Source organism: Cervus canadensis, chromosome 10 (genome assembly GCF_019320065.1).
Source record: "Cervus canadensis isolate Bull #8, Minnesota chromosome 10, ASM1932006v1, whole genome shotgun sequence".
NCBI lineage: Eukaryota > Metazoa > Chordata > Mammalia > Artiodactyla > Cervidae > Cervus > Cervus canadensis.
Genome location: NC_057395.1, coordinates 40,922,029 through 40,947,745, shown reverse-complemented (window position 1 = coordinate 40,947,745; position 25,717 = coordinate 40,922,029). Strand labels below are relative to the sequence as shown.

At 44.6% G+C, this 25,717-nt stretch overlaps 1 protein-coding gene and 1 long non-coding RNA gene across 5 annotated transcripts in view; one reads left to right on the top strand and one right to left on the bottom strand.

Annotated features, from left to right (window-relative positions):
• The window catches only part of RIN2 (Ras and Rab interactor 2), a 212,125-nt gene that overhangs the window by 177,552 nt on the left and 8,856 nt on the right, over nucleotides 1-25,717 (bottom strand). For all 4 annotated transcript variants that reach the window (XM_043480500.1, XM_043480491.1, XM_043480497.1 and 1 more), the window contains one exon: nucleotides 3,276-3,384. The gene's annotated coding sequence lies outside the window, so the exon portion shown is untranslated. The remainder of the gene's footprint in view (nucleotides 1-3,275; nucleotides 3,385-25,717) is intronic.
• LOC122448856 lies at nucleotides 1,074-25,254 on the top strand. The gene is made up of 3 exons (XR_006271794.1): nucleotides 1,074-1,085; nucleotides 14,023-14,026; nucleotides 25,055-25,254. It is a non-coding gene; the product is annotated as an uncharacterized LOC122448856 (long non-coding RNA).

The following is a 25,717-nucleotide window of genomic DNA, read 5'->3' as shown; positions in this document are numbered from 1 at the left end:
TGACCCCTGGTCAGGGAACTAGATCCCACATATCTCAACTAAGAGTTCGCATGCTGCAACTAAGAACCAGCACAAATAAATAAAATAAATGCTTTTTAAAAAAATCACTCCTGAAGAACTGAGATTTTGTATTTTTAAAAAAAGATACAGTTGCACATGAATGCTCAACTCAAACTAACACATGGCTCACTTTACAAACAACGGGAAGCACTTGAATGTGCCAGGCATCATAACACACAGGCGACTTCACCTCTCTGTGCCTCAGCTTCCTCATCTGTAAAATGGGGTCAAACCACTGCTCACCAGGGCTGCTGTGAGAAAAGAATGTGTAACACACCTCAAACAAGACCTGGCTTGTGGAAAACCTTCAATAAACGTTACTATTTTGAAGCAAGAATTGCTTCTACTTGGACTTTCCTTGTGGCTCAGCTGATAAAGAATCCGCCTGCAATGCAGGAGACCTGGGTTCGACCCCTGGGTTGGGAAGATCCCTTGGAGAAGGGAAAGGCTACCTCTAGTATTCTGGCCTGGACTATACAGTCCATGGGGTTGCAAAGAGTCGGACAGGACTGAGCAACTTTCACTTTGCTTCTCCTTATTACCAACAGGCTTCCAAGCTGCATACTCCTATTGGATGGAATGGGTAGGATGGAGGAAAAGAAAGCCAGAAAAAAGAGGATGAAGAACAAGGAATATCTTCCATCCTCATGAAAGTGAAAATGTTAGCTGCTCAGTCGTGACCGATTCTTTGAGACCGCATGGACTGTAGCCTCACAAGGTTCCTCTGTCCATGGGATCTTCCAGGCAAGAACACTGGAGTGGGTTGCTATTTTCTTCTCCAGGGGATCTTCCTGACCCAGGAATCGAACCCAGGTCTCCTGTATTGCAGGCAGATTCTTTACTGTCTGAGCCACTTGGGGGTTAGATGAGTTCCTCCCCATGAACCCACTTTAAATTCTTCAGCCAGCTGATGGCAGCACTAGCCTTTAACTAAACGTGAGCAGGGCCAGCAGCAGGCATCCTCCATGGATTATACTTGGTTCAGGACATTCTGCTTACTGAGAACCAGAGGCGGAACAAGAAGGGTGTCTAGGCGAAGCCACAAGGCCACCGATGCCATGAGCAAAGGCTGACGGAGAGGAGAGCACACACAACAGGTCACATTTCAACATTCATACCGAAGCCAGTTCTCCAGTGCTGCACATCTGAAAATACTTTCCACTTGAATAACAACCCACAGAGAAATAGTAACGCAGAGCCCCGCCGGTTCCTGTTATTGTTTAGTTTACTGTTGCATCTTGTGGAAGCCGTTTATTTATATAAGTGAGACCCAAAGATGTTTCATCTCACAGGAAAAACAAAGGAAGTGACAGAGAAACCTTGACCTCAAAAGACAACCCTTTAGCCCCAAGATAAGACTTCAGTGTTTATACCTGGAATTTTGCACTTCCTTATGTTACCATCTTCCTTCTCAAGAAAATTCATACTTCCTGCTCTTTGCTGTTGATTTAGCTTACATTTATTCACTGTCTGCTACAGATTAGAGCCTGTGCTAAAAAAAAAAAATGAAGAACGGGAGACACAGATTAGGCTCTGGTCTCGTGGAGTCTGAAGTCAAACATGGGCAACATAGAAATGTGAATATCACTCCACATGCTATGAATCTCATGTAACATGAGCAGAGACCATGAATCTAAGCTCTTGAGGGGGTGGTGGTGGGAGAAGCAGGCAGCCTCCTGAGAGGACTGTATGTTTAAGGCAGGACCCCAGGGTTGAGCTAAGGGCTTCCCAGGTGGTGCAATAGTAAAGAATCTGCCTTCCAGATCAGGAGCCACAAGAGACACAGGTTTGACCCCTGGGTGGGGAAGATCCCCTGAAGGAGCAACTGGCAACCCACTCCAGCATTCTTGCCTGGAAAATGCCATGGACAGAGGAGCCTGGTGGGCTATACAGTCCATGGTATTTCAAAGAGTCAGACACGACTCAGCAATTGATCATGAGCAACGAGTTTAGCTAGGATTCAAATTAAGGAAACAGAGTCACAGGAAACTATGTACGTAAATCTAGTTCTCCAAAGCTGTGTTTGCTGGTCCGCCTGCTTCAAATGGTCTGCCTTCTCTGAGCAGAGCTGTGTTTGAAGGGCAGCTCCTGGTCCAGAAGGAATGGGCACTGGGGTCAGAGTTCATCTCACAAGCTCGGCATCAAAGAGCCCTGGGTTCACATCCAGCTCGTCATCTGGCCTTGGGTGAGTCACTTCATCTGACTGGGCCTCCCTTCTCTTACTTGGAAATCTGTGTAATGACATCTGCCTTAAACAGTGCTGCAGTGGGTTTAAATGAGATGCTCAAAGCAGTGAGTTTACACTGTCCTGAATCTGCTGCGGGGTCAGGGATTGGAGGGGACAGTTCACTTTGTCCCAGTTCCACCCGGCAGCAGTGGGTGGAGGAATGGAGGCTGGAGCCACCTGAAGTCTCCCTCACATATCAGTGGGGCCTGGGGGGTGGCTACTGACTAGGAAACCACCCCCCCACCCCCCCACACACACGGGGCCGGGGCTGCCTCACAACACAGTGGCTGGTCTCACCGGCAAGCCTACCCTGAGCCTGAAAGCCAGCCGGGAGCCACGCTGGTGTTGCTGCTCTTGGCTTCGGAACGACTCAGTGTCACCTCTGCCACCTTTTCTGTGAGTCCCCCGCACCCCAGTTTCCAGAAAGGGGAAAGCAGACTTCCCAGATTGAGGGGACCCAGGGAAACTGTGATCCCCCACAGTGACCTACACAGATGTCCCTCTGATGTTCAATCCCTTTTGTACAGAGATCTATGATTCCATGAAAAAAAAAAATAGATGAAAAGTGGGGATGGGAAGAGAGGCAAGTGGGGAATGTACCTGAAAGAGGAAAAAGGCTTTTACGTTGGGATGGGGCCACCATCAGGACCGTCTGCTCTCAGTAATCAACCAGCTTCAATGTTCTCATCTCTGAGATGAGAACGAAATGAATTAACCCATTAAAGGGCCGAGTCTGCCACACAGTTGGAGCTGTTACTCTGAGCACTTACAGTGAGCTGTCCTGACCTTGGTTTGGCCCTGCTGCTACTGCATCATGACAGGATCCCTTGGGTACCTGAAAATAGGTAAGCATCCTCCCTGACTCTTTCGGAGAGAGGTACCATCCACAGCAGTGCACCACACTAGAGCGCACAAGGTCCCCACGCACAGAAGAATTTGGAAAAGAGAATCCAGGGCCTCGGGGTACGAGGCTTTAGTTGTCACTTACCCTTCACACCAGCATCTCAGTCCAGCCTCCACCTGCTCAGCATCCTGAAAGGGCTTGAACGGGTATCTTCCCCAGCAGAAGGTCAGAAGTCCGCAGGTCCCTTCTTCATCTGCAATACACGGAGTTGGCCATTTAGTGTCTTGTATGCATTTCTTAAATGCCACAGGGCTTCCCAGGTAGCTCCGTGGTAAAGAATCCGCCTGCCAATGCAGGAGACACGGTTCAATTCCTGATCTAGGAAGGTCCCATGTGCTGCCGCGCAAATAAGGCCATGCGCTGCAACGACTGAGCTGGTGCTCTCGAGCCTGGGAGCTGCAATTACTGAAGCCCACGAGCCCTGGAGCCCTAGCTCAGCAACAAGAGAATCATGGCAATGAGACACCTCCATATCAAAACCAGAGAAAAGCCCGAACAGCAACAAAGACCTAGTGGAGCCAAAAACAAACATATAAAATTTTTTTAAATGCCACAAAAATCACCCAGGGACTTGCCCATCACCTGGCTGGGAGGGGTTGCTCAGAGCTGAGGTACAGCCATCCTCAGTGTCTGGGGAGCGGGGTGGATCCAGGACCTGCAGATACCAAAACCCACCATGCCTAAGTCCCTTATTAAAAGGGTGCAGTAGTAGGTGAATGAAAGTGGCCCCATATTCTGTATCCACAGATTCAACTAGCCGTAGACCCCAAATTTTGCAAAACTGAATCCAAGGACGTGGAGGGCAGGTTCACAGGATGGAGGGCAGACTGTGTGGCTAAGAGCCTTTCCCTCCTGTTTTGATCCCCTTTCCCACCTCCTGGTCAGGTTATGAACAGGGGACTTCCCTTACCAGAATGTTGTTTATATCCCTATGCTGATGCTCAGATTTCTAAAACTCCAAATAGTCTTCTGTGGTAAAAAATAAAAGTAACTATTAACAAGGATTCTGTCTTCTTCATCAATCAAGTGACAATTTGTTCCTTCACCCCTTGCATTACATCCGTTCCAACAATTTAAAGAGTCCTGCAATCTGCAAGGGTAGGATTTGGAGATGAAACTAAGTGCAAAATGAAATTCTCAAATGACCCCGTATCTTTTTTGTCCTGTCAACACCCTAGCCTTTACAGAATTATGTAAGTCCATGAATGCAGTTGTCTTGCTTACAAACAAACAGAAAACAAAACGCAAACACCAAATCAAGGCTCAAGTTTCCTTTAGCAAAAGCTAAACATCCACAGACAAACGGATAGGTAAAGAAGGTGTGGGCTGTGGCCCACCAGGCTCCTCTGTCCATGGGATTTTCCAGGCAGGAACACTGGAGTGGGTTGCCATTGCCTTCTCCAGGAGATCTTCCCAACCCAGGGATCAAACCCTGGTCTCCTGCATTCCTAACATATCCTTTACCATCTGAACTACCAGGGAAGTCACGGTTGTGGTACAGACAGACAATGGAATATTCAGTTCGGTCGCTCAGTCGTGTCCGACTCTTTGTGACCCCCTGAATCGTAGCACGCCAGGCCTCCCTATCCATCACCAACTCCCAGAGTTTACTCAAACTCATGTCCATCGAGTCAGTGATGCCATCAAGCCATCTCATCTTCTGTTGTCCCCTTCTTCTCCTGCCGCCAATCCCTCCCAGCATCCGGGTCTTTTTCAATGAGTCAGCTCTTCGCATGAGGTGGCCAAAGTATTGGAGTTTCAGCTTCAGCATCAGTCCTTCCAATGAACACCCAGGACTGATCTCCTTCAGGATGGACTGGTTGGATCTCCTTGCAGTCCAAGGGACTCTCAAGATCTTCTCCAACACCACAGTTCAAAAGCATCAATTCTTCTGCACTCAGCTTTCTTCACAGTCCAACTCTCGCATCCATACATGACCACTGGAAAAACCATACCTTTGACTAGACGGACCTTTGTTGGCAAAGTAATGTCTCTGCTTTTTAGTATGCTATCTAGGTTGGTCATAACTTTCCTTCCAAGGAGTAGGCGTCTTTTAATTTCATGGCTGCAATCACCATCTGCAGTGATTTTGGAGCCCCCAAAAATAAAGTCTGAAACTGTTTCCACTGTTTCCCCATCTATTTCCCATGAAGTGATGGGACCAGATCAGCCACAAAAAAGAATGAATGATCTGCAGCAGCACGGATGGACCCAGAGATTATCACAGTAAGTGAAGTAAGTCAGACAGAGAGCAACCATCTGATACCACTTATATGTGAAGTCTAAAAACATAATATAAGTGAACTTACTCACAAAAGAGAAACAGACTCACAAATACAGAGAACAAACTAATGGTTCCCAAAGGGGAAAGGAGGGGAAAGGGATAAATTAGGAATTTGGGATTAGTAGGCACCCACTACTATATATAAGATAGATAAACCACAAGAACCTACTGCACTGCAGAGGGTATTACATTCAATACCTTGTAATAACCTATACTAGAAAAGAATCTGAAAAAGAATATGTATAACTGAATCACTTTGCTGTATACCTACAACTAACATAACATTGTAAATCACCTACCCTTCAATCAAAAAAAAGAAAAAAAGAGTATGTTACTTGAAATCTTTAAAAAAAAACAAAACCAAACAGGTTGAAAAGAACAGGCTACCAATGGATGGTGCCAACAGTAGTTAAGTGTCAAAAGAAAACATTGTTCCATAATCCTAGTAAATTGGGAAATGTGGAGTTACACAGAGCAAAACAGGTTACTTTGTTGCAAGATTTCTAGGGTCTCTCTGAATATGACCTGGAAGAGTTTAAGTATGTCCCAGCGCTATCTTCCAAATTTTTCTGCCCAAAGAGCTTTTGTTCGTGAACACCTCAGGGTCAAGCCAGCTGTGAAAGATGGTGACCTGGCATATTTTTTCTTCCTCTCTTTTTCTTTCCTTTCTTCCTCTCCTTTTCCTTAATTGTCGTAGGGAAAGGCGTTGCCATTTCTCTCTCTAGAGGAAAGGCCAGAGAGGATGCTATAAAGCAAACTGTCCTACTGCCATCAGAATAAGACCCCTGATGGCTGGGCCATCCAGCGGAGCAGCCTCCAGCCCCGCACGGCTATGGATCACCCGAGCCATGCAGACTCCGAGTTGAGATGTATAGAAAATAGACACCAAGTTCTGAAGACTTAGTACAAAAAAGTAAAATACCTCATTAACAATTTTTTACACAGACCTCATGTTGAAATATTTGATACACTGAATTAATTAAATAAAACATATTATTAAAATTCATTTAACCTGTTTAACATTTTTTTAATATAACCACTAGAAAATTTAGAATGACATGTGGCTCCCACTACATTTCTATGGGACAGCATTTCTCTATGGAATAGCCCTCAAGGCCTTACTGGCTCCTGGTATACCAGAATACAGTTGGTGTATTTGCTGTCTTCTGAATACACGCATACACACAGACACACACACACATACACAGACACAGAGACACACACATGGAGGACGCTTAGCCTAAAACCCCTTGTTCCTTGATGCCAGGTCCTGCTACAATCCAAGCTTTCCTTTAAGCTCCATCTCAAAACAGAGCAGGTCACGGCTGTCATGTATGAAGAACCAATGACATGCCAGGCACCATGTACTATCCCCTGACTCTCTGAAGCCATCCCAGCAGCTGCATGAGGAGAGTAGCAACAGATTCTCAATTTACAGCAGGACAAAGTGAAGTGACCTGGTATTGTCGGATTGGGCTTCCCTAATAGCTCAGTTGGTAAAGAATCCACCTGCAATGCAGGAGATCCTGGTCAGATTCCTGGGTCGGGAAGATCCGCTGGAGAAGGGATAGGCTATACACTCTAGTGTTTTTGGGCTTCCCTGTGGCTCAGCTGGTAAAGAATCTGCCTGCAAAGCGGGAGACCTGGGTTTGATCCCTGGGTTGGGATGATCCTCTGGAGAAGGGAAAGGCTACCCATTCCAGAATTTTGGCCTGGAGAATTCCACAGACTGTAAATTCCATAGGGTCGCAAAGAGTTGGACATGACTGATCAACTATCACTTCCACTTTAGCACCATGAGCTGGGCATGGCAAAACCCAGACTTGTCATCACCGTCCCCACCTTTAACTCCTGGGTGGTCCTCGCCCCCTCCCCACGTCTGCTCTGGGGTCCCGGGTATCACGCTCCCTCACTCCTTTGAAGCCTCACTGCACTTGGTAATACATCTTAGTTTACATACGTTTCCACAGCATGAATTACTATGTTGTACTATTACAATCTCGATTTTGTCTGATCCACATGGTTTTCTCTGAAGACCAGGATGAACTCTGCTCTTGCTTGAGTCTTCACAGAAAATGGCACTTTGGGACCTCCGTGACCGTTTGACTAATATACAGCGTATTATATATTATACTTGAATGTCCTCCTCTCAAAACCTTTTACAAATTACAGACTTTTGCTGGTGAAAGGGGAATAAGGGAAATTGGTGTGGATGCCCACTGCTGACAAGCAGAATAAAATTAGGGGCAGGGCCTCCCTGGCGGTCCAGTGGTTAAGAATCACCTGCCAATGCAAGTGACACTTGGGTTCGATCCCTGGTCAGAGACGGTCCCATGGGCAGCAGAACAGCTAAGCTCACACACCTTGAGCCTGAGCCTGAGCGACCTGGAGCCTGTGCTCCGCAACAAGAGACGCCACAGTCGTGAGAAGCCCACACACTGCAATTAGAGCGTAGCCCTTCTTGCTGCAACCAGAGAAAGCCCATGTGCATCCGTGAAGACCCGGCACGGCCAAAATAAATAAATAAGAATCACGACCTGAAGTACTTCAAATCACTAAAAATCAGAAACGGGGGGCCAAAGAGAGCAGCTGGGTGTCTGTGGTTCCCGCCGGCAGGACCACCTCTAAATACCTTCTAGCTTCTCTCTTTCAGCTCACACTGCCAGGCTGACTCTGTCCTTAATCTTGTCCCCAGAAGGCATCCTGTCCCCCACCTCCCTGACCACAGAAAACTGCCTGAGAAGAAACTGATGGGGGAGGGAAGGAAAACATGCAAGGAATTAGGAGAGTAATTACGGGTATTTCCAAAGCAAGAACATTTCTGGTAAGCTTAGAAGACTCTTCATCCTTTAGCTATTTTGTTGTCAGAAATGGGCACCCCCAAAAAAGTCAGAATGAAGATCCCCTAGAAGTTACAATACCTATGAAAACTAAGGATTCAAATTTGTTATTTATTTTCTATTCCCTTTCCAAAGACTTTTGTGTAATGGAGAAATTTTAGATGTTTCCAATTGCTTTAAAACAGACTTACTGGTTAACTTTCCTTATGCAATGATCTCAGTTTTTCCCTCAGAAGCCAGCTTGCCATGACTTCATGAAGTTTTTCTCACTTCCATGAAAAAACATTCAAAGATGGGGCACACCTTCTCTTCTGAGGATCATTTTATTCTGATATGTATTCTTGCAAAGGATGAGCCAAGAATTCTGTTGCCCTTTGATGCTCTAAACCTTCATACTGTACTAACACATTAAATTAGATTCTTTGATCTCTGCTTAAATATGTAAGATTAAATTAAATAAGATCAACAAGATTGTTTTGAATAATCTTCTCAAATAGGTTCATTGTTTTGGAAACATTCTCTCATCTTCAGAAATGACCAGCAGGTCTAGGAATGCATATATATCCATGATAATTCTGTAAGCGTTTCTATTTCTGTCCTGCCAGTTAAGGAAAGGGGCCACTAGAACATTTGTTTATTCATTTTAACAAACATTTCCTGGATTTTGCTCAGGGTCTCAGCTGGACACTGCAGGGACACAAACAGGGTCCTGTTTTTAAATGTGGGGATCTCAAAGGGATGCAGAAGATGAGGGTAGTTTCAATCAGGGGGCAGGAAGCGAGGCATTTTAGAGAAAACCACTTGGTCAAAAGCAGATGTGCCAAGGTCAAAGCATTGGGATCCTCGTTGGCCCTGGGAGGACTGGGGATGGAAGTGGATAGGCAGCCCAGGAAAGGGCCTGGACCACGGGGAGGAGGGGGGCTTCCATTGTACAATGAAAACAGCAGAGCTGCTGAACCGTGTTGCAGGGTGGGCTGCTGGAGGTGGAAGGGCCTCTTAAGGCAAATAATGAAGACCTGAACTATGGACTACCACCTTGAACTAGCAAGATGGTACCAGACACCAGAGCTGTTACGGAAGGCTGCTGCTGAATATGAGGAAGCTCTAACAGGCCCCCAGAGAGGACAAGGAAGCCTCGAGAAGCAGCTGGTGTGGGCGGGTGGAGGATTAGTACATTTTTAGATAAGCTGAGTCTAAGTTGAAAAGTCCAGCGCTAGTTGAAATATTAAGAGGAGTAAATGTGTGTTTCTGTTTCAGGACAGAAAGTCCCCTCCCAGCAAACCCACAGATATACATATCTGTGTATATCTCCACGCACAGATAGTGAGTGAAGGGAGAGTGGTCACAGCTGCCCTTGTGATCAACAAAGCCAGGAATCAAGTTTCCTGTGTGGGAAGCAGGCATCCTGACCGCTGGCCTTACTAAGACGAGAGGAATTGCCGGTGTGAGTGGGTGTAGGTGTTTTTTTTTTAATATAATTTTTTTATTAGAGTATCAGTTCGGTTCAGTTCAGTTACTCAGTCATATCCAACTCTTTGTGACCCTATGGACTGCAGCACGCCAGGCCTCCCTGTCCATCTGGGAGTAAACTCCCAGAGTTTACTCAAACTCATGTCCATTGAGTTGGTGATGCCATCCAACTATCTCATCTTCTGTCATCCCCTTCTCCTCCTGCCTTAAATCTTTCCCAGCATCAGGGTTTTTTCAAATGAGTCAGTTCTTTGCACCAGGTGGCCAAAGTATTAGAGTTTCAGCTTCAGCATCAGTCCTTCCAAAGAATATCCAGGACTTATTTCCTTTCAGATTGACTGGTTTCATCTCCTTGCAGTCCCAGGAACTCTCAAGAGTCTTCTCCAACACAGTACGGTGGGTTCACAATGTAGTGATAATTTCTGCGTGTACATATATCCCCTCTTTGGGGGATTTCCTTCCCATTTAGGTCACCACAGAGCACTGAGCAGAGTCCCCTGTGCTATGCAGTTATCATTAGTTATTTATTTTATACATATTAATGTATATATGTCAATATCACTTTTTCCAATTCACCCTACCACACCCCCCCCATTGATATATATATATACCCCCTTGGTATCATATATTTGTTCTCTATGTCTGTGTCCCTGTTTCTGCTTTGTAAACAAGATTGTCTGTACTTAATTTTTTCAGATTCCACGTAAATGCATTAATATATTTTGTTTTCTCTTTCTGACTTACTTCACTCTGTATGACGGTCTCTAGGTCCATCCACGTCTCTGCAAATGGAACAATTTCATTCTTTTTTTTGGCTGAGTAATATTCCATTTATGTATGTACCACATCTTCTTTATTCATTCATCTGTTGATGGACATTTAGGCTCTTTCCATGGGTCTATGATTATTTCACTTTTGGATGATTTGGTCTGAGGTTCCAGAGGGCAAGGGGTGGATTCTAGAGCATGGTGACTGCACCATTAGGAATGAAATCTCATCCCAGCCCTCTCTTTGAAGTCTCTTCTCTCTATTGTGACCCAGGATATTAGACAAGTTGTTCACCATGCAGCCAATGCAGGAACCACCCAACCTTGGGCTTCATCAGAAAGCTTAAGACTGGTACTCATGTTCTCAGTTCCTGCATTTATAAGGATTATCACATTCAAAGACAAGGTAAACAATTCTCCCAAGAATTCTCGTGTCACTTACTTTTGCAAAAAGCAGTAGCTATTTAAAGATCTAAAACTACAAAGAAGAAAACCACCTGAGGATAACTCAGTTCTTTTCCAGTGGAAAGGTCAGTTTACAAGGTACATTTAGACAGCAACCTAATTCTTCTTAAAAGAGACATGTTCTGGGGCTATTAACGTCCTCTTTAAAAACCTTCCAAAACAAAACTACTGAAAAGGGCGCCAGTAGTAAAGAACCCACCTGCCAATGCAGGAGATGTAAGATATACGGATTTGATCCCTGGGTTGAGAAGATCCCCCGGAGAAGGGAATGACAACCCACTCCAGTATTCTCTCCTGCAAAATTCCATGGACAGAGTCTGGCGGGCTGCAGTCCATAGGATCGCAGAGTCAGACGCGACAGGGCAACAGAGCATGCACAAACACACACCCACACACACACAAGGTATTAGGCTAGCTACTCCTCCTCTAACAGTCCTTTCTTCTGACACTATTCATTCTGGATATCCATCACTGCATAACAAATCACACAAGACTTGGTGGCTGAAAACAACCAGCATTTTATTATCTGGTTTGCGAGGGTCTGGAATTCGGGTAGGGCTTCACTGAGTGGTTCTGGCTGAGTCCTGAACGGGACTGCAGCCGGAGAAGAAAGCAGCTGGGACAAAGCTGGGGCTGGGGGGAGCAGCCAGGCATCTTTCTCTTACTTCTTGTAGGTTCAGACCATGCAGTCTCTTCCCTCGGACCAGTCTGGGCTTCCTCACAGCATGGCGGTCTCAGAATATCCCGAGGACAAGGTGGAGAAAGCATCACCTTTTCCAACTCATCCCCTAAGGTTGTGTTATTTCTGCTACATTCTACTGGTTACAAGCGAGACTCAAACCTGCTGCTGCTGCTAAGTCACTTCAGTCGTGTCCGACTCTGTGCAACCCCATAGACGGCAGCCCACCAGGCTCCCCCGTCCCTGGGACTCTCCAGCCAAGAACACTGGAGTGGGTTGCCATTTCCTTCTCCAATGCATGAAAGTGAAAAGTGAAAGTGAAGTCGCTCAGTCGTGTCCGACTCCTAGCGACCCCATGGACTGCAGCCCACCAGCCTCCTCTGTCCATGGGATTTTCCAGGCAAGAGTACTGGAGTGGGGTGCCATTGCCTTCTCCGAGACTCATACCTAGCCAGATGCAAAAAGAAGAGAGTAGAGTTCACCCCTGAATGGGGTGGGAGGACAAAGAGAACAGGCATAACGGTGATGACACTGTGTCTGTCTTTAGAGAAATACAGTCTCCCCCAGCCTAGAGTTGGCTTGTACAACAGATGTCTCATTTAAGGAAGCCAGGGATAGTCTCTTTTTCTAGGTATGTAAACCAGACAAAACATTTCTAAGCTGCTTTTAACACAGAGGAAGGGAAGAAAACATCAAATCTGTTGAGTTGTTTTTTTTTTTTTAGCCTATATGCAACTTTAATTTAAGCTCCAATACTTTGGTCACCTGATGCAAAGAGCTGACTCATTAGAAAAGACCCTTATGCTGGGAAAGATTGAAGGCAGGAGGAGAAGGGGACGACAGAGGATGAGATGGTTGGATGGCATCACCAACTCAATGGACATAAGTTTTAGTAAACTCCTGGAGATGGTGAAGGACAGGGAAGTCTGGCATGCTGCAGTCCATGAGGTCACAAAGAGTCGGACACAACTGAGCAACTGAACAATAATAACAACAGCAAATGCAACTTTAAAGAATATAACACATGGAAAGTACTTTGTGAACTATAAAATACAGCCTAACTTGTGGTCATTCAAAGCAATTTAGAAACGTCTCTGAAGTTCTATCTCTCTGAAATTGTGATATATTATTAATGGAGATGACACTCTCCTTGGCAAGTTTTATCTACTTAACAAATACCACTTGAGCCACCCTAGGAAAGTATTTGGGTAATTCTTAGAGTCTTTTTTTAATAGAAAACTTGGAAAGTAAAAACCATCACCAAGACTAGCCTTATAAACTGTTTCTCCTTGGAAGAGGCAGTAAGTACAGCTGTGGGCAAGGAATGTTTGCCTTGGGCTGCGGTTTAGGGAAGGAAGGACAACAAAGTAGGTGCCAGGTGACCGGTCACTCTGCTCTCTCTGGAAAGGATGGTCCCAGGGACAACACAAATCCATTCACGGAAGCTGAGGTTTATTTCTTCTTCTAGGTTCAGCCAACTCTCATTTCACATCTTCCTGGGTTTTGTCCATTTTAGCTCTTATTTTTAAAAATATCTTTGATTCAAGGTTGACATATATAAACATATATGTGACAAATCTATATGTATGACAGCCTTGAATCAAGAATTTATAAAAAGAAAATGCTTATCTCAGGATATTTAATAATGTTGGAACGCTGTTTGCTATTATCTTCTGTTTGGGGGTGTGTAGATGTGTTTATGGAGAAGGAAATGACAACCCATTCCAGTATTCTTGCCTGGAGAATCCCATGGACAGAGAAGCCTGGCAGGCTACCGTCCATGGGGTCGCAAGAGTTGAACACAACTTGGCAACTAAACCACCACCACCAGATGTGTTTAGAGAGGGGTGCATATTTATCCCCTGAAGTGTTTTGATTCCCAAAGTGTTTTCTTCTCATCACAGCTCTGCGCGTGCATTGCCTGCTGCATTCTGTTCTTTTTGTAATGGATTTTCTTTCCTGGACCAGCAGTGAGCAGGTAGACAGGGGCCTCGGGTGGCTAACGAGGTTTCTCGAGTCACATGCACCCTCTGCTGTTGATGTGGTGAAGTGCACTTTCTTTATTGCACAGAGCGCTTCTGGGCGATTCTAGTCTGCTTTTACAATACTCCTTTTTTTTTTTAAGTCTCTGCAGGACTCCTCCAATTTTACCCCAATCGCTGTACTTTCTACACATCATCTACAAGAGGCAATGCTCTTTCGGGGTTCCCTTCCTTCTGTTTTGAAACCTCGGGTCCCACATGCATTCCAATATTTCTACCCAGGACAGAACTTGTCTTTCTAGGGGTGATGTTGACTGGTTTGGGTCACCCCACACTCCCGAGAGTCCTGTCCTTTGCTCCAGATTTTCTCTGCTGTCTCTGCCCAGTGCTCCTGACAGGGATGGGCTCAGAGACTCCTGGCTGGACTTGGGTGTTTATCTCATTACTCACAGGAAGTCCTCCCCCAGTTTCAAACCCCACTTACTAACTCTGTGACTTGGGACAAGCTCACTTAACTTCTCAGAGCCTGTGTTTACTTGCCTGTAAAATGGAATCAAGGCACTCATTTCACAACACTGTTCAGGGACCCTGAATGGAGTGACGTCCATAAAGTTTCCAGCATAGTCGGGCCTGTTTTTCTTTTAATCACAGCCTTTTCAAAAATTCTCATCAGAAAAGTTCTATTCAACTCAGACCTTTTTTTGTTTAATCATAACCACCCTTAGAAAAACCAAAAAATGACAACTAGGAGCAAAACTATTTCTTTTAGTTCCCTGAATCCAGCTCCTCTGGGATCATTGTTATTCTCAGGCTTTTTAAATGTAACATTGTCCTCTGTGATTTCAAGAGCAAAACGAGCAACATGATGCTGTTTGGTTTTCTGCATTTCGTTGTTGTTGTTGTTATTTAATTTGAAAAAAATAGAAAAAAATCAGTTTGAAATTAAAGTAGCCAACAGACTAGAAGCAACAAACTCTCGAAACAAAACACCAAATGGCCAAAAATAAGTCAGTCTTAGAAGTACAGTTTACAAAATCGCATATCTCATAAAAACAAAAACATGAAATGCTTTTCCTTCTAGATTAGACTGTTTTCTCTCCAGAAAGAGGAGAAAAAAGCAACCAGTGATGTGAGATTAAAATGAAACATAACTGTTATCCATCCCAGCAACAGGCTTCCCAGGTGGCTCAGTGGTAAAGAATCTGCCTGCTGATGCAGGAGACTCAAGTTTGATCCCTGGATTGGGAAGATCCCGGGGAGGAGGAAATGGCAACCCACTCTAGCATTCTCGCCTGAGAAATCCTATAGACAGAGGAGCCTGGTGGGCTATAGTCCACGGAGTCACAAGGGATCAGACATGACCGAGTAACTGAGTGCACGCACGCATGCACACACACACACGCACCCCAGAAACATCTAAAGAAATGACCCACAGGGCATCAGATGTGGAGTGTGTGAGTTGTAAAAACTTGGGCACATAATTTAACTTTTCTAGGACTCAGTTTCCCCTTCTGAAAGTTAGGTGCTATGCGTCAGCAATTTCGGGGTCTTTTGCTATCTGAAGTTCTTTGTCTATATAAATGCTCATGCAAATTTAATTCTCCATCTTGTCTGAATACCAATATTGCACCTTTTTTATAACACCTGTCAGGGAAGAACATTCATGTAGATAAGTCACAAATTTGTAAATGCCCAGGGCAGTAATACCCCTAGCATTTCTAAAGTTGTCTCTTTAGAAGATAAAGTCTCAAAGGAGACTTCATTTTTCCTCCCCCCTAAAATAAAAATCTACTCAGCAACATCTCAGAGACACGATTTTTTTCTTTTCATTGAAAAGATAGCTTCTGTAGTATGATTTGCCTTTCTGGGAATTTCATTCTATTTGCAGGAAAATAATACCCCGTAAGACTGGATTGTAGCACATGTCACTCGTAATCAGAGATTCCCTCCCAATATCCAATTATATTTTTGTCTGTTTTTAAGAGTGAAATATGACTTAAAAAAAAAAAAAACTAAAGGCCTGGGGATGTCGCAAAGCAAGGCTTTGCTCTCCTTGAGCATTTTCTTTGTTTATTCACAGTATTCTTAAGTCCATGTGGAATGACAACTGCACCAGAGCCATGAAAGATTTCATGCGAATAGGAAATCCCCCATCACAAAGAAGGCTGATTCTCAGCTGGACACAGATGCAAAGTTAGAGAAAAACATTGGCAAATGTTCCTGCTGCGAGCCAAGATGCTGCAGTTTCATATCTAGCTGACAATTTATAAAAGCCTCTTTAATCCCCATAGAGTCATTTTAAGGTAACTGGAATGCAGGATTTAAAATTTCGTGTGCAGAAGTAAAAAACATGTGAAGACAGCAGAGCTCAGGTTTCACACCACCTTTTCCTCGGTGGCACTGGGCTACCTCACCCTGGCTCTGTACTGGGGCAGAGAGCCAGCAGAGGTGAGCAGCAACCCACAGGCAGGAGGGGCCATGTGAGGTGGGGATGGGGAACAGCTCCCTGGGCTTAGAAGGGAAGCAGGTGTGTGGACCTGGCCACCAGTGTGGGGGTCAGCCCCACTCCCAGAGGTACAGCTCAATCAGAGCTCCAGCCCCCTCGTCATCAGCGTCCGTCCCTTACCAGCTTCACCAGGATTTCCACAGCCTCTGCCTGCATCCTCAGTCCTTTTAAAGGCTCTGCATGTAAACAGAATGAACAAACAAAAAAACCCCAAACCCTCTGCCATTAGTGATGGAGAAAGGAGGATTAAAAAGCACTCTCTCTTGCTTCTAAGATCAGAATTAAGGGTGCCTGTTTTCACCACTTCTATTCAACACAGTACTGGAAGCCCTAGTCAAAGCAATCAGGCAAGGAAAAAAAATAAAAGGTACCCACTGGAAAGAAAAGAGAAATCTCTGTTCAGAGATCACATAATCTTATATGTTAGAAGATCCTGAATATTCTGCAGACAATGAGAACTCAGAAAGAATCCAGCAAAGTTGCAGCGTACAAAGTCAACACACAAAAATCAGTTGTATATACAAAAAGTAAATTAAGAAAAGAGTTCCACTTACAATCACATTAGAAAGAATATAATATGTAGGAAAAAATTTAAATTTTGCCAAGGGGGCAAAAGATATACACCAAAAACTAGAAAATGTTGCTGAAAAAAATTAAAACACAAATAAAGGGGAAGACAGCCAGTGTTTGTGGACTGGGAGATTTCATATTGTTAGGACATCAATACTAACCAGATGAAACGCAGTCCCTAAGAAAACACCAATGCCATCTTTTTGCAAAAATCGAAAAAATCATCCTAGAATTCATATAGAATCTCCAGAAACCTTGAATAGCCAAAACAACCTTGAGAAAGAAGAACAAAGTTGGAAGACTCACACTTCCTGATTTCAAAACGTACTATAAAGCTATAGCATAAAGACATAAAGACAGACATGAAGACCAACAGATTAGAACAGAAAGCCCCCAAATAAACCCATGCATATATGGTGAAATAATTTTCAATATGGGTGCCAAGATGGTTCAATGAGGAAAGTCCTTACAACAAAGACCTTTGACTTTCCTAGCACAAAGACTCAGTGCTAGGAAAACTGGATATCCACATGCCAAAGAATGCAGTTGGCCCCTTAACTTATACCATATACAAAAATTAACTCAAAACAGGTCAAAGACTGAAGTGTAAAAGCTAAAATTATGAAACTCTTGGAAGAAAACAGAGGAGAAAAACTTCAAGATACTGAGTTTGGCAATGATTTCTTGGTATGACACCAAAAGCACAGACAACAGGAAAAAAAATAGATAAATTGGACTACATCAAAATTAAAAACATGTGTGCCTGAAAGGACACAAGCAATTAAGTGAAAAAGCAACTCAAAGAATGGGAGAAAATATTTACAAAGCATGTATCTGATAAAGGATTAACATCCAGAATACAGAGAGAACTTCTACAACTCAGTAACAAAAAACAAACAACTAGGTTTAAAGATGGCAAAAGGCTTGGGTAAATATTTCTCCAAAGAAGATATACAAGTGGCTAACAAATAAAAAGATGCTCCATGTAACTAACCATTAGAGAAAGCAAATCAAAACCACGAAGAGACACTGTCATCTATTAGAATGACTATTATCCCCCCTCCCCCAAAAAACCCCACAAAAAACAAAATAAAAAGTGTTAGCAAAGATGTGGAAAAACTGGAACCCTTGTGAACTCTTGGTGGGAATGCAAAATGGTGCAGCTGCTATGGAAAACAGTAGGGCAGTTCCTCAAGAAATTAAAGAATTACCATAGATTTACCATATTATCTGTGGTAATAGAATATCTATGGTAATAGAATTACCATATTATCTAGCAATTCCACTTCTGAGTAAACACCCCTAAAAACTGAAGACAAATATCTCTTCTTAAAGAGATATTTGAACATGCATGTTCATAGATGCATTATTTACAACAGTCAAAAGGCAGAAGCAACCCAAGTGTCCACTGATAGATGAATGGATAAACAAAATATGGTATTATATACAATGGACTACTATCAGCCTTTAAAAAGTAGGAAATTCTGACACATGCTACAATATGGTTGAACTTTGAGGACGTGATGCTAAGTGAAATAAGCCAGTAATTCATGTGGTAAATACACAGTGTTATTTACGCTATATGAAGTAGGCTGATAAACAAGACAAAGACTGTAGTATTCTACTTATATGCAGTACCTAGAGTTGTTAAAATCAGAGACAAAAGTAGAATGGTGAATGCCAGGAGCTGGAGGGAGAGGAATGGGGAGTTACTGTTTATTGGGTATTTCAGTTTGGAAAGATATGAAGAGTTCTGTGGATGGATGGTGGTGAGGACTGTGCAAAACTCTGAATGTACTTAATGCCGCTGAACCATATCCTTAAAATGGTTAGAATGGTAAATTCTGTTATATATACTGGAGTGGGTAGCCTTTCCCTTCTCCAGGGGATCTTCCCAACCCAGGGATCGAACCCAGGTTTTCCCGCATTGCAGGCGGATTCTTTACCAGCTGAACCACCAGGGATACTGGAGTGGGTAGCCTATCCCTTCTCCAGTGAATCTTCCCAACCCAGGAATCGAACTGGGGTCTCCCGAATTGAAGGCGGATTCTTTACCAACTGAGCTATAAGGGAAGCCCAAATTCTGTTATATTTCACAACTAAAAGAGAAGGAAAAGCTACAACCAGTTGGTTAGCTGAAATGATGAGAATTTGGCAGTCCACCAGCAACCCAGCCTTACAAATAAAACGAGAAGACAGTCGAAGGCAGGATGGGTCGGGGGTGGGGCAGTGCACCTGGACCCTCACCCCACCACCGCCTTCCTTCACTCCCTTTCCTAGTTCATCAACTCGCTGCAAAAAAATTAATGGTAGACTTTAGGGCACAGAAAAGACAGAGGCTTGAGGACACCTAGGAAACTGTTTAATGAACTATAAACATCACAAAAATATTTGTGTATTTCTATTTCAGAAGGAAATTGTGCAACCAGATTTCTTGGGTATTTCTCTACAGCCATGGGTGGGGGGAAGGATCAGATAACGGTGGGGGGGGGGCGGTCAGAGGTCACAGGCTCCTGGAGGCACAGAGTCCCACATCCACCCACACCCTCCATCATGAGACAGAAAGTTCCTCAGCCGGCTGACTCTTAAGAATCAGGCTCTGCCCATGGATGCACCTGGGGCCATGCTGTCCAGTCCCCATTAGCTTGACCTTGAGCAGGTCAGGTCACTGGTGCGATCCCAGCCTCCGCCTTCCCCATGTCAAACAGGTACAAGAAGCCTACCCATCTTTAGGACTGGCAGGAGCAGACCTGACAAGACAGCACATGGACTGTGCAGACTCAGTAAAGGTAAGTTCTCACCAGGACTCCCAGGATGGTCAGCCCTCAGGATTCTATCGACAGGCTCCTGCCAAAATCAAGTGGTTGGTTTCTTCAGTCTCAATGGAGAAGTCTTCAGCCTTTCTCCATCAGACTCGGAAACCCTGAACCCTATGTTAGAGGGCGCCACATGTGAAAGTTCTGAGTCCCAACTACCCAAGGGGCTCTGTCTGCTGGGAAGACAAGCAGCTAAGGGAAATGAACCAGCATCATCCCTTGAGCTGAAACATTTTCAACCTGTGCATGTCGTCTCAAATACTTTATTTTTGACTGCACTTTGATGCGGTGCATGGGGGCTTCTGGGATCTTAGTTCCCTGCCCAGACATCAAACCTGCACCCTCTGCATTGGAAGGCAGATTCCCAACCACTGGACTGCCAAGGTAGTCCCCCGCTCCCATATACTTTCAGTCATCTCCAGATTACTTATGATAGCTGATATAAGGGAAACAGTTGTAAATACAAAGTAAATGCTACAAACCAGTTACTGTGTGCTAAGTCGCTTCAGTTGTGTCCAACTCTTTGTAATCCCATGGACTGTAGCCTGCCAGGCTTCTCTGTCCATGGGATTTTCCAGGCAAGAATACTGGAGTGAGCTGCCATTTCCTTCTCCAGGGAATCTCTCCCACCCAGGGATTGAACCCAAACCTCTTACGTCTTCTGCATTAGCATTGGCAGGCAGGTTCTTTACACTGGCGCCACCTGGGAAGCCCAAATAGTTGCTGGTACACAGCAGATTCAAGTTCTTGTTTTGGGGGAGTTTCTGGAATTTTTTTTTAATGTTTTGATCCACAGTTGGTTGAATCCAGAAATGCAGAACCAGCAGATTAGAGGGCAACAATAGCATCCTCCTCCTCACAAGATATGAAGATGACCTGGACGGGGGCGATGGCCAGGAAGACTCAGAGAAACACAAAATGGGTACCACACCTGTTCATTTCAGGGCCTGACCCATGGTACTCAATCGCACTTTGAAAGAATGCAAGGGTTTCATTCCCTTCTAACCTCTTTTCTAAGATAGGAATGCTTTTCTCTGGGCACTTCCAATTCCTTCGAAAGCCACAGTGGCAGCAGACCTGGGGCCAGTGGGGGCGGGGGGCGGGGGGCGTGGGTAATGGCTTTTTCCACCTAAATATTCCTCTCCATCTTCTGCAATCTTGGGCTTCTTGATCTTTTCCCCACTCCTCTACTTGAAAAAATATCGCTTTATCAATGTTGCTCCAAGAAAAATACAATGTGCCCAGAGCACATTCCTGTCTGACTTCCTCTGGAAACACAAGTCAGGGTTGGTTCTACTGACCGCGAGTGTTGTCACCCATCTTCTTGAACAATCCCAAGGCTCTCTCCCGCTTCAGTGCCTGGCTTAGTGGGGCAGGGAGGGGCAAGGGATGCTGGAGCCGGTTCAGATGCAAGCTGAGTTCAGAAACCTGAGTTCTGCCTGCATCAGTCTTCTGAGGGAGAAAAGAGTATAGAGATCTGCAGAGATCCCCAGCTCCTGCCCCGGCATGACAGCATGGGTTCCATGGGACAGAACCCCAGGCTTCCAACAAAGGAACCGTCAAGGTCACGGTGTTGGTCAGAGGGAAAGCAAGGGCAGGTTTGTGAGTGTTCTACAAAGCTAAATTTTTATATTTTTTAACAGGCTGTGATCAGCATCACTGTACTATCTAGGGATCTGAAAGTTTTGCTACACATTTCCCCAGTCAAGTCATTTGGTCTCTACCTATCCTGAGTCAGCAGAATGAAAAGCTGTGGTTCATTAAGGGTCAGCCTCTCCCAGGACTCAGGATGTGGCGATCATTGAAACCACTGCAGTGGTTTAATGGACAGCACATCTCCAAACCAGCAGTCAAGACATCAGTCTGCCTGTCATTTCTTTAAGACTTCGCCTCCCATTCTCAGCTTCCATCCACTGCTGGGAGGGTGCTGAGAACTCCCTGCCCTGAGAAAGAGGCAGGAAGGCAGGACAGAGGCGATTCCTGTCGAGCACTTTGACCACAGAGTAACCACTCACTGCCGAGAATACCCAACTCCTGACCATGTGAGCTGGTCACACTTCCTGCTCATTTGATCAGTTTCCAACTTTACATCCTGCTATGGGTTGAATGATACCCCCCCAGAAAGATCAGTGGGAGACCTGATCCCCAACACTTCACTGAACGGGCCCCTTATTTGGAAATAGGGTCCATGAAGATTTCATCAGGTTAAGATGAGGTCTTTGGATGGTCCCTAATCCAATATGACTGGGGTCCTTATAAAAAAGGGAAATGTGAACACACACATGCAAAGACAGGACCATGTGTAGACCTGGAGAAAGGACTCCATGGGAGGATGCAAGTGGAGACTGGAGGCTGAGAACTGCTTGACAGTTCCTCTCAACCAGAAGGCAGGAGAGGAATCCAGACTGTACCGTCCTTGGCACCTTCAGAGGGAGTCACGGCAGCCCCCAGAAATCTAACATACCTTAGTATTTTCACTAAAAGATGCTCTGGAGACGTGATAAAATGCTGCTAGGAGCGTAGGTCCTGGCATTTGACAGACCTGGTTTGTATTTTGGCTTCTCCACGTTTGTGCTGTGTGACCACACACAAGTTACTTAACCTCTCTGTGCCTTGGGTCTATGATCTGAAAAAAAGAGGGAAAATAAAACCACTTCCTGTGCCCCACAGGGACAATACATGAAGTAACCATCTCAAAGGCGCTCGGTGCCCCTGGCTGGTATGACCATCAGTTGGGATCCTGAAGCCCTTGCCAGGGGAAGCGCATATCTCCTGCAGCCCATGGTGCACTCCGTGGTCACACGGCCATGTGCTCAGGAAGGCCCCACTCTTGGCTTAATGCTCTGCTGACACTTTCTTGAAATTATTAATAATTTTTGACCAGGGCCCTCATTTTCATTTTGTCTGGAGCCTCGCAAATTATGTAGTGTTCCTGCCTGGCCCCTTCAGTCACATACGTGAGTTGAAAGCTTGTGGTCCCCGGTGTGTGCAGGAGAGCATCCTCTTTAAGAGTGAAGTGACCTTCCAGGGTCGGGAGCCTTTTTTATCTTTAAGCATCTTTATCCCTCAGCCCGTCGCTCAAGTCTTTCTGGAGGCTGCATTCAAATATCCCAATGTCTTTCAGTTCAGTTCAGTCACTCAGTCATGTCTGACTCTTTGCGGCCCCATGAACTGCAGCACGCCAGGCTTCCCTGTCCATCATCAACTCCTGGAGCTTGCTCAAACTCATGTCCATTGAGTCGGTGACGCCATCCAACCATCTCATCCTCTGTCATCCCCTTCTCCTCCTGCCCCAAATCCCTCCCAGCATCAGGGTCTTTTCCAATGAGTCAACTCTTCGGATGAGGTGGCCAAAGTACTGGAGTTTCAGCTTCAACATCAGTCCTTCCAATGAACACCCAGGACTGATCTCCTTTAGGATGGACTGGTTGGGTCTCCTTGCAGTCCAAGGGACTCTCAAGAGTCTTCTCCAACACCACAGCTCAAAAGCATCAATTGCTTCAGCCCTCAGCTTTCTTTATAGTCCAACTCACATCCATACATGACTACTAGAAAAACCATAGCTTTGACTAGACGGACCTCTGTTGGCAAAGTAATGTTTTTTAATATGCTGTCTTTTTAACATGCTGTCTAGGTTGGTCATAGCTTTTCTTCCAAGGAGCAAGGGTCTTTTAATTTCATGGCTGCAGTCACCATCTGCAGTGATTTTTGGAGCCCAAGAAAGTCAAGTCTCACTATTTCTATTGTTTCCCCATCTATTTGACATGAAGTGATGGGACCAGATGTCATGATCTTAGTTTTCTGAATGTTAAGTTTTAAACCAACTTTTTCACTCTCCTCTTTCACTTTCATCGAGAGGCTCCTTAGTTCTCCTTCATTTTCTGCCATAAAGGTGATGTCATCTGCATATCTAAGGTTATTGATATTTCTCCCAGCAATCTTGATTCCAGCTTGTGCTTCATCCAGCCCAGCATCTGGCATGATGTACTATGTATATAAGCTAAATAAACAGGGTGACAATATACAGCCTTGATGTACTCCTTTCCCTATTTGGAACCAGTCTGCTATTCCATGTCCAGTTCTAACTGTTGCTTCTTGACCTGCATGCAGATTTCTCAGGAGGCAGGTCAGGTGGTCTGGTATTCTCACCTCTTGAAGAATTTTCCACAGTTTGTTGTGATCCACACAGTCAAAGGCTTTGGTGTAGTCAATAAAGCAGAAGTAGATGTTTTCTGGAACTCTCTTGCTTTTTCGATGATCAATGACTTTACCTCTATCTTAATTTGAGCATTACCTATACTTATAATGTATTTAAGGAAAAAAAAAAATCTCTCTTGCAGAAACTTGTTCCAGGTTTGAGGAAAAGAATGAAGAGAAAGAGCTTTCATGGCTCATGTTCTCCCTGACTTCATGGTCTGAGCCCCAGCGCCCTGGGCTGGTGCTACTGAGAGAAGCTCCTACAGAAACTGGCAGGCTGCCTCACAACAGGCAAGCTTTTATTTTTAGCTCAAACGGGTATTTGGCCTCTTTAGTCACTGTGCCCAAGCCTTCAAGAATCTTTGTGCCTTAACTGTTTAAGTCAACAAAGTTGTATTAAGTACCTGCTAGAGACGATGTGGAGAAAAGGGAGCCCTCCTACACTGCTGGTGAGAAAATGAATTGGTGCAAGCCCTATGGAGAACGGTATGGAGATTTCTCAAAAAACTAAAAATAAGAACTATTGTATATCCACTCTTGGGCATATACTCAGAGGAAAAAATGTAATTCAAAAAGACACATGTACCCCAGTTCTTTGCAGCACCATTTACTATAGCCAGGACATGGAAGCAATCTAAATGCCCATCAACAGATGAATGGATAAAGATGTGGAATATATACATAAAGGAATATTACTCAGTCATAAAAAGGAATGAAACTGGGTCATCTGTAGAGATGTGGATGGACCTAGAGTCTATCATACAGAGTTAAGTAAGTCAGAAAGAGAAAAATAAATATCATGTATTAGTGAATATGTCTGGAATCTAGAAAAAATGGTACAGTTCAGTTCAGTTCTGTCACTCAGTCGTGTCCAACTCTTTGTGACCCCATGAACTGCAGCACGCCAGGCCTCCCTGTTCATCACCAACTCCCAGATCATACCCAAACTCATGTCCATCGAGTCAGTGATGCCATCCAACCATCTCATCCTCTGTCGTCCCCTTCTCCTCCTGCCTTCAATCTTTCCCAGCATCAGGGTCTTTTCCAATGAGTCAGCTCTTCGCATCAGGTGGACAAAGTATTGGAGTTTCAGCTTCAACATCAGTCCTTCCAATGAACACCCAGGACTGATTTCCTTTAGGATGGACTGGTTGGATCTCCTTGCAGTTCAAGGGACTCTCAAAAGTCTTCTCCAACACCACAGTTCAAAAGCATCCATTCTTCTGTGCTCAGCTTTCTTTATAGTCCAACTCTCGCATCCATACATGACCACTGGAAAAACCAGAGCCTTGGACTTCCCTGGTGGCCCAGTGGTTAAGAATCTGCCTTGCAATGCAGAGGATGTGGGTTCAATCCCTGGTTGGGGAAGTAAGATCCTACATGCCCCAGGGCAAGGAAGTCCATGTACTATGAGGAGCAACAAAAGAGCCCATGTGCTGCAAGCAAGACCCTACACAGCCAAATAAATAAATTAAAAAAAAAAAAAAGTGGGGAAAAAAATAATATGCTATCTCTGTTTTTTAATATGCTATCTAGGTTGGTCGTAACTTTCCTTCCAAGGAGTAAGCATCTTTTAATTTCATGGCTGCAATCACCATCTGCAGTGATTTTGGAGCCCCAAAAAATAAAGTCAGCCACTGTTTCTGTTTCCCCATCTATTTCCCATGAAGTGATGGGGCCGGATGCCATGATCTTAGTTTTCTGAATGTTTAGCTTTAAGCCAACCTTTTCACTCTCCTCTTTCACTTTCATCAAGAGGCTCTTTAGTTCTTCTTCGCTTTCTGCCGTAAGGGTGGTGTCATCTGCATATCTGAGGTTACTGATGTTTCTCCCGGCAATCTTGATTTCAGCTGTGCTTCATCCAGTCCAGCATTTCTCATGATGTATTCTGCATATAAGTTAAATAAACAGGGTGACAATATACAGCCTTGACGTACTCCTTTTCCTATT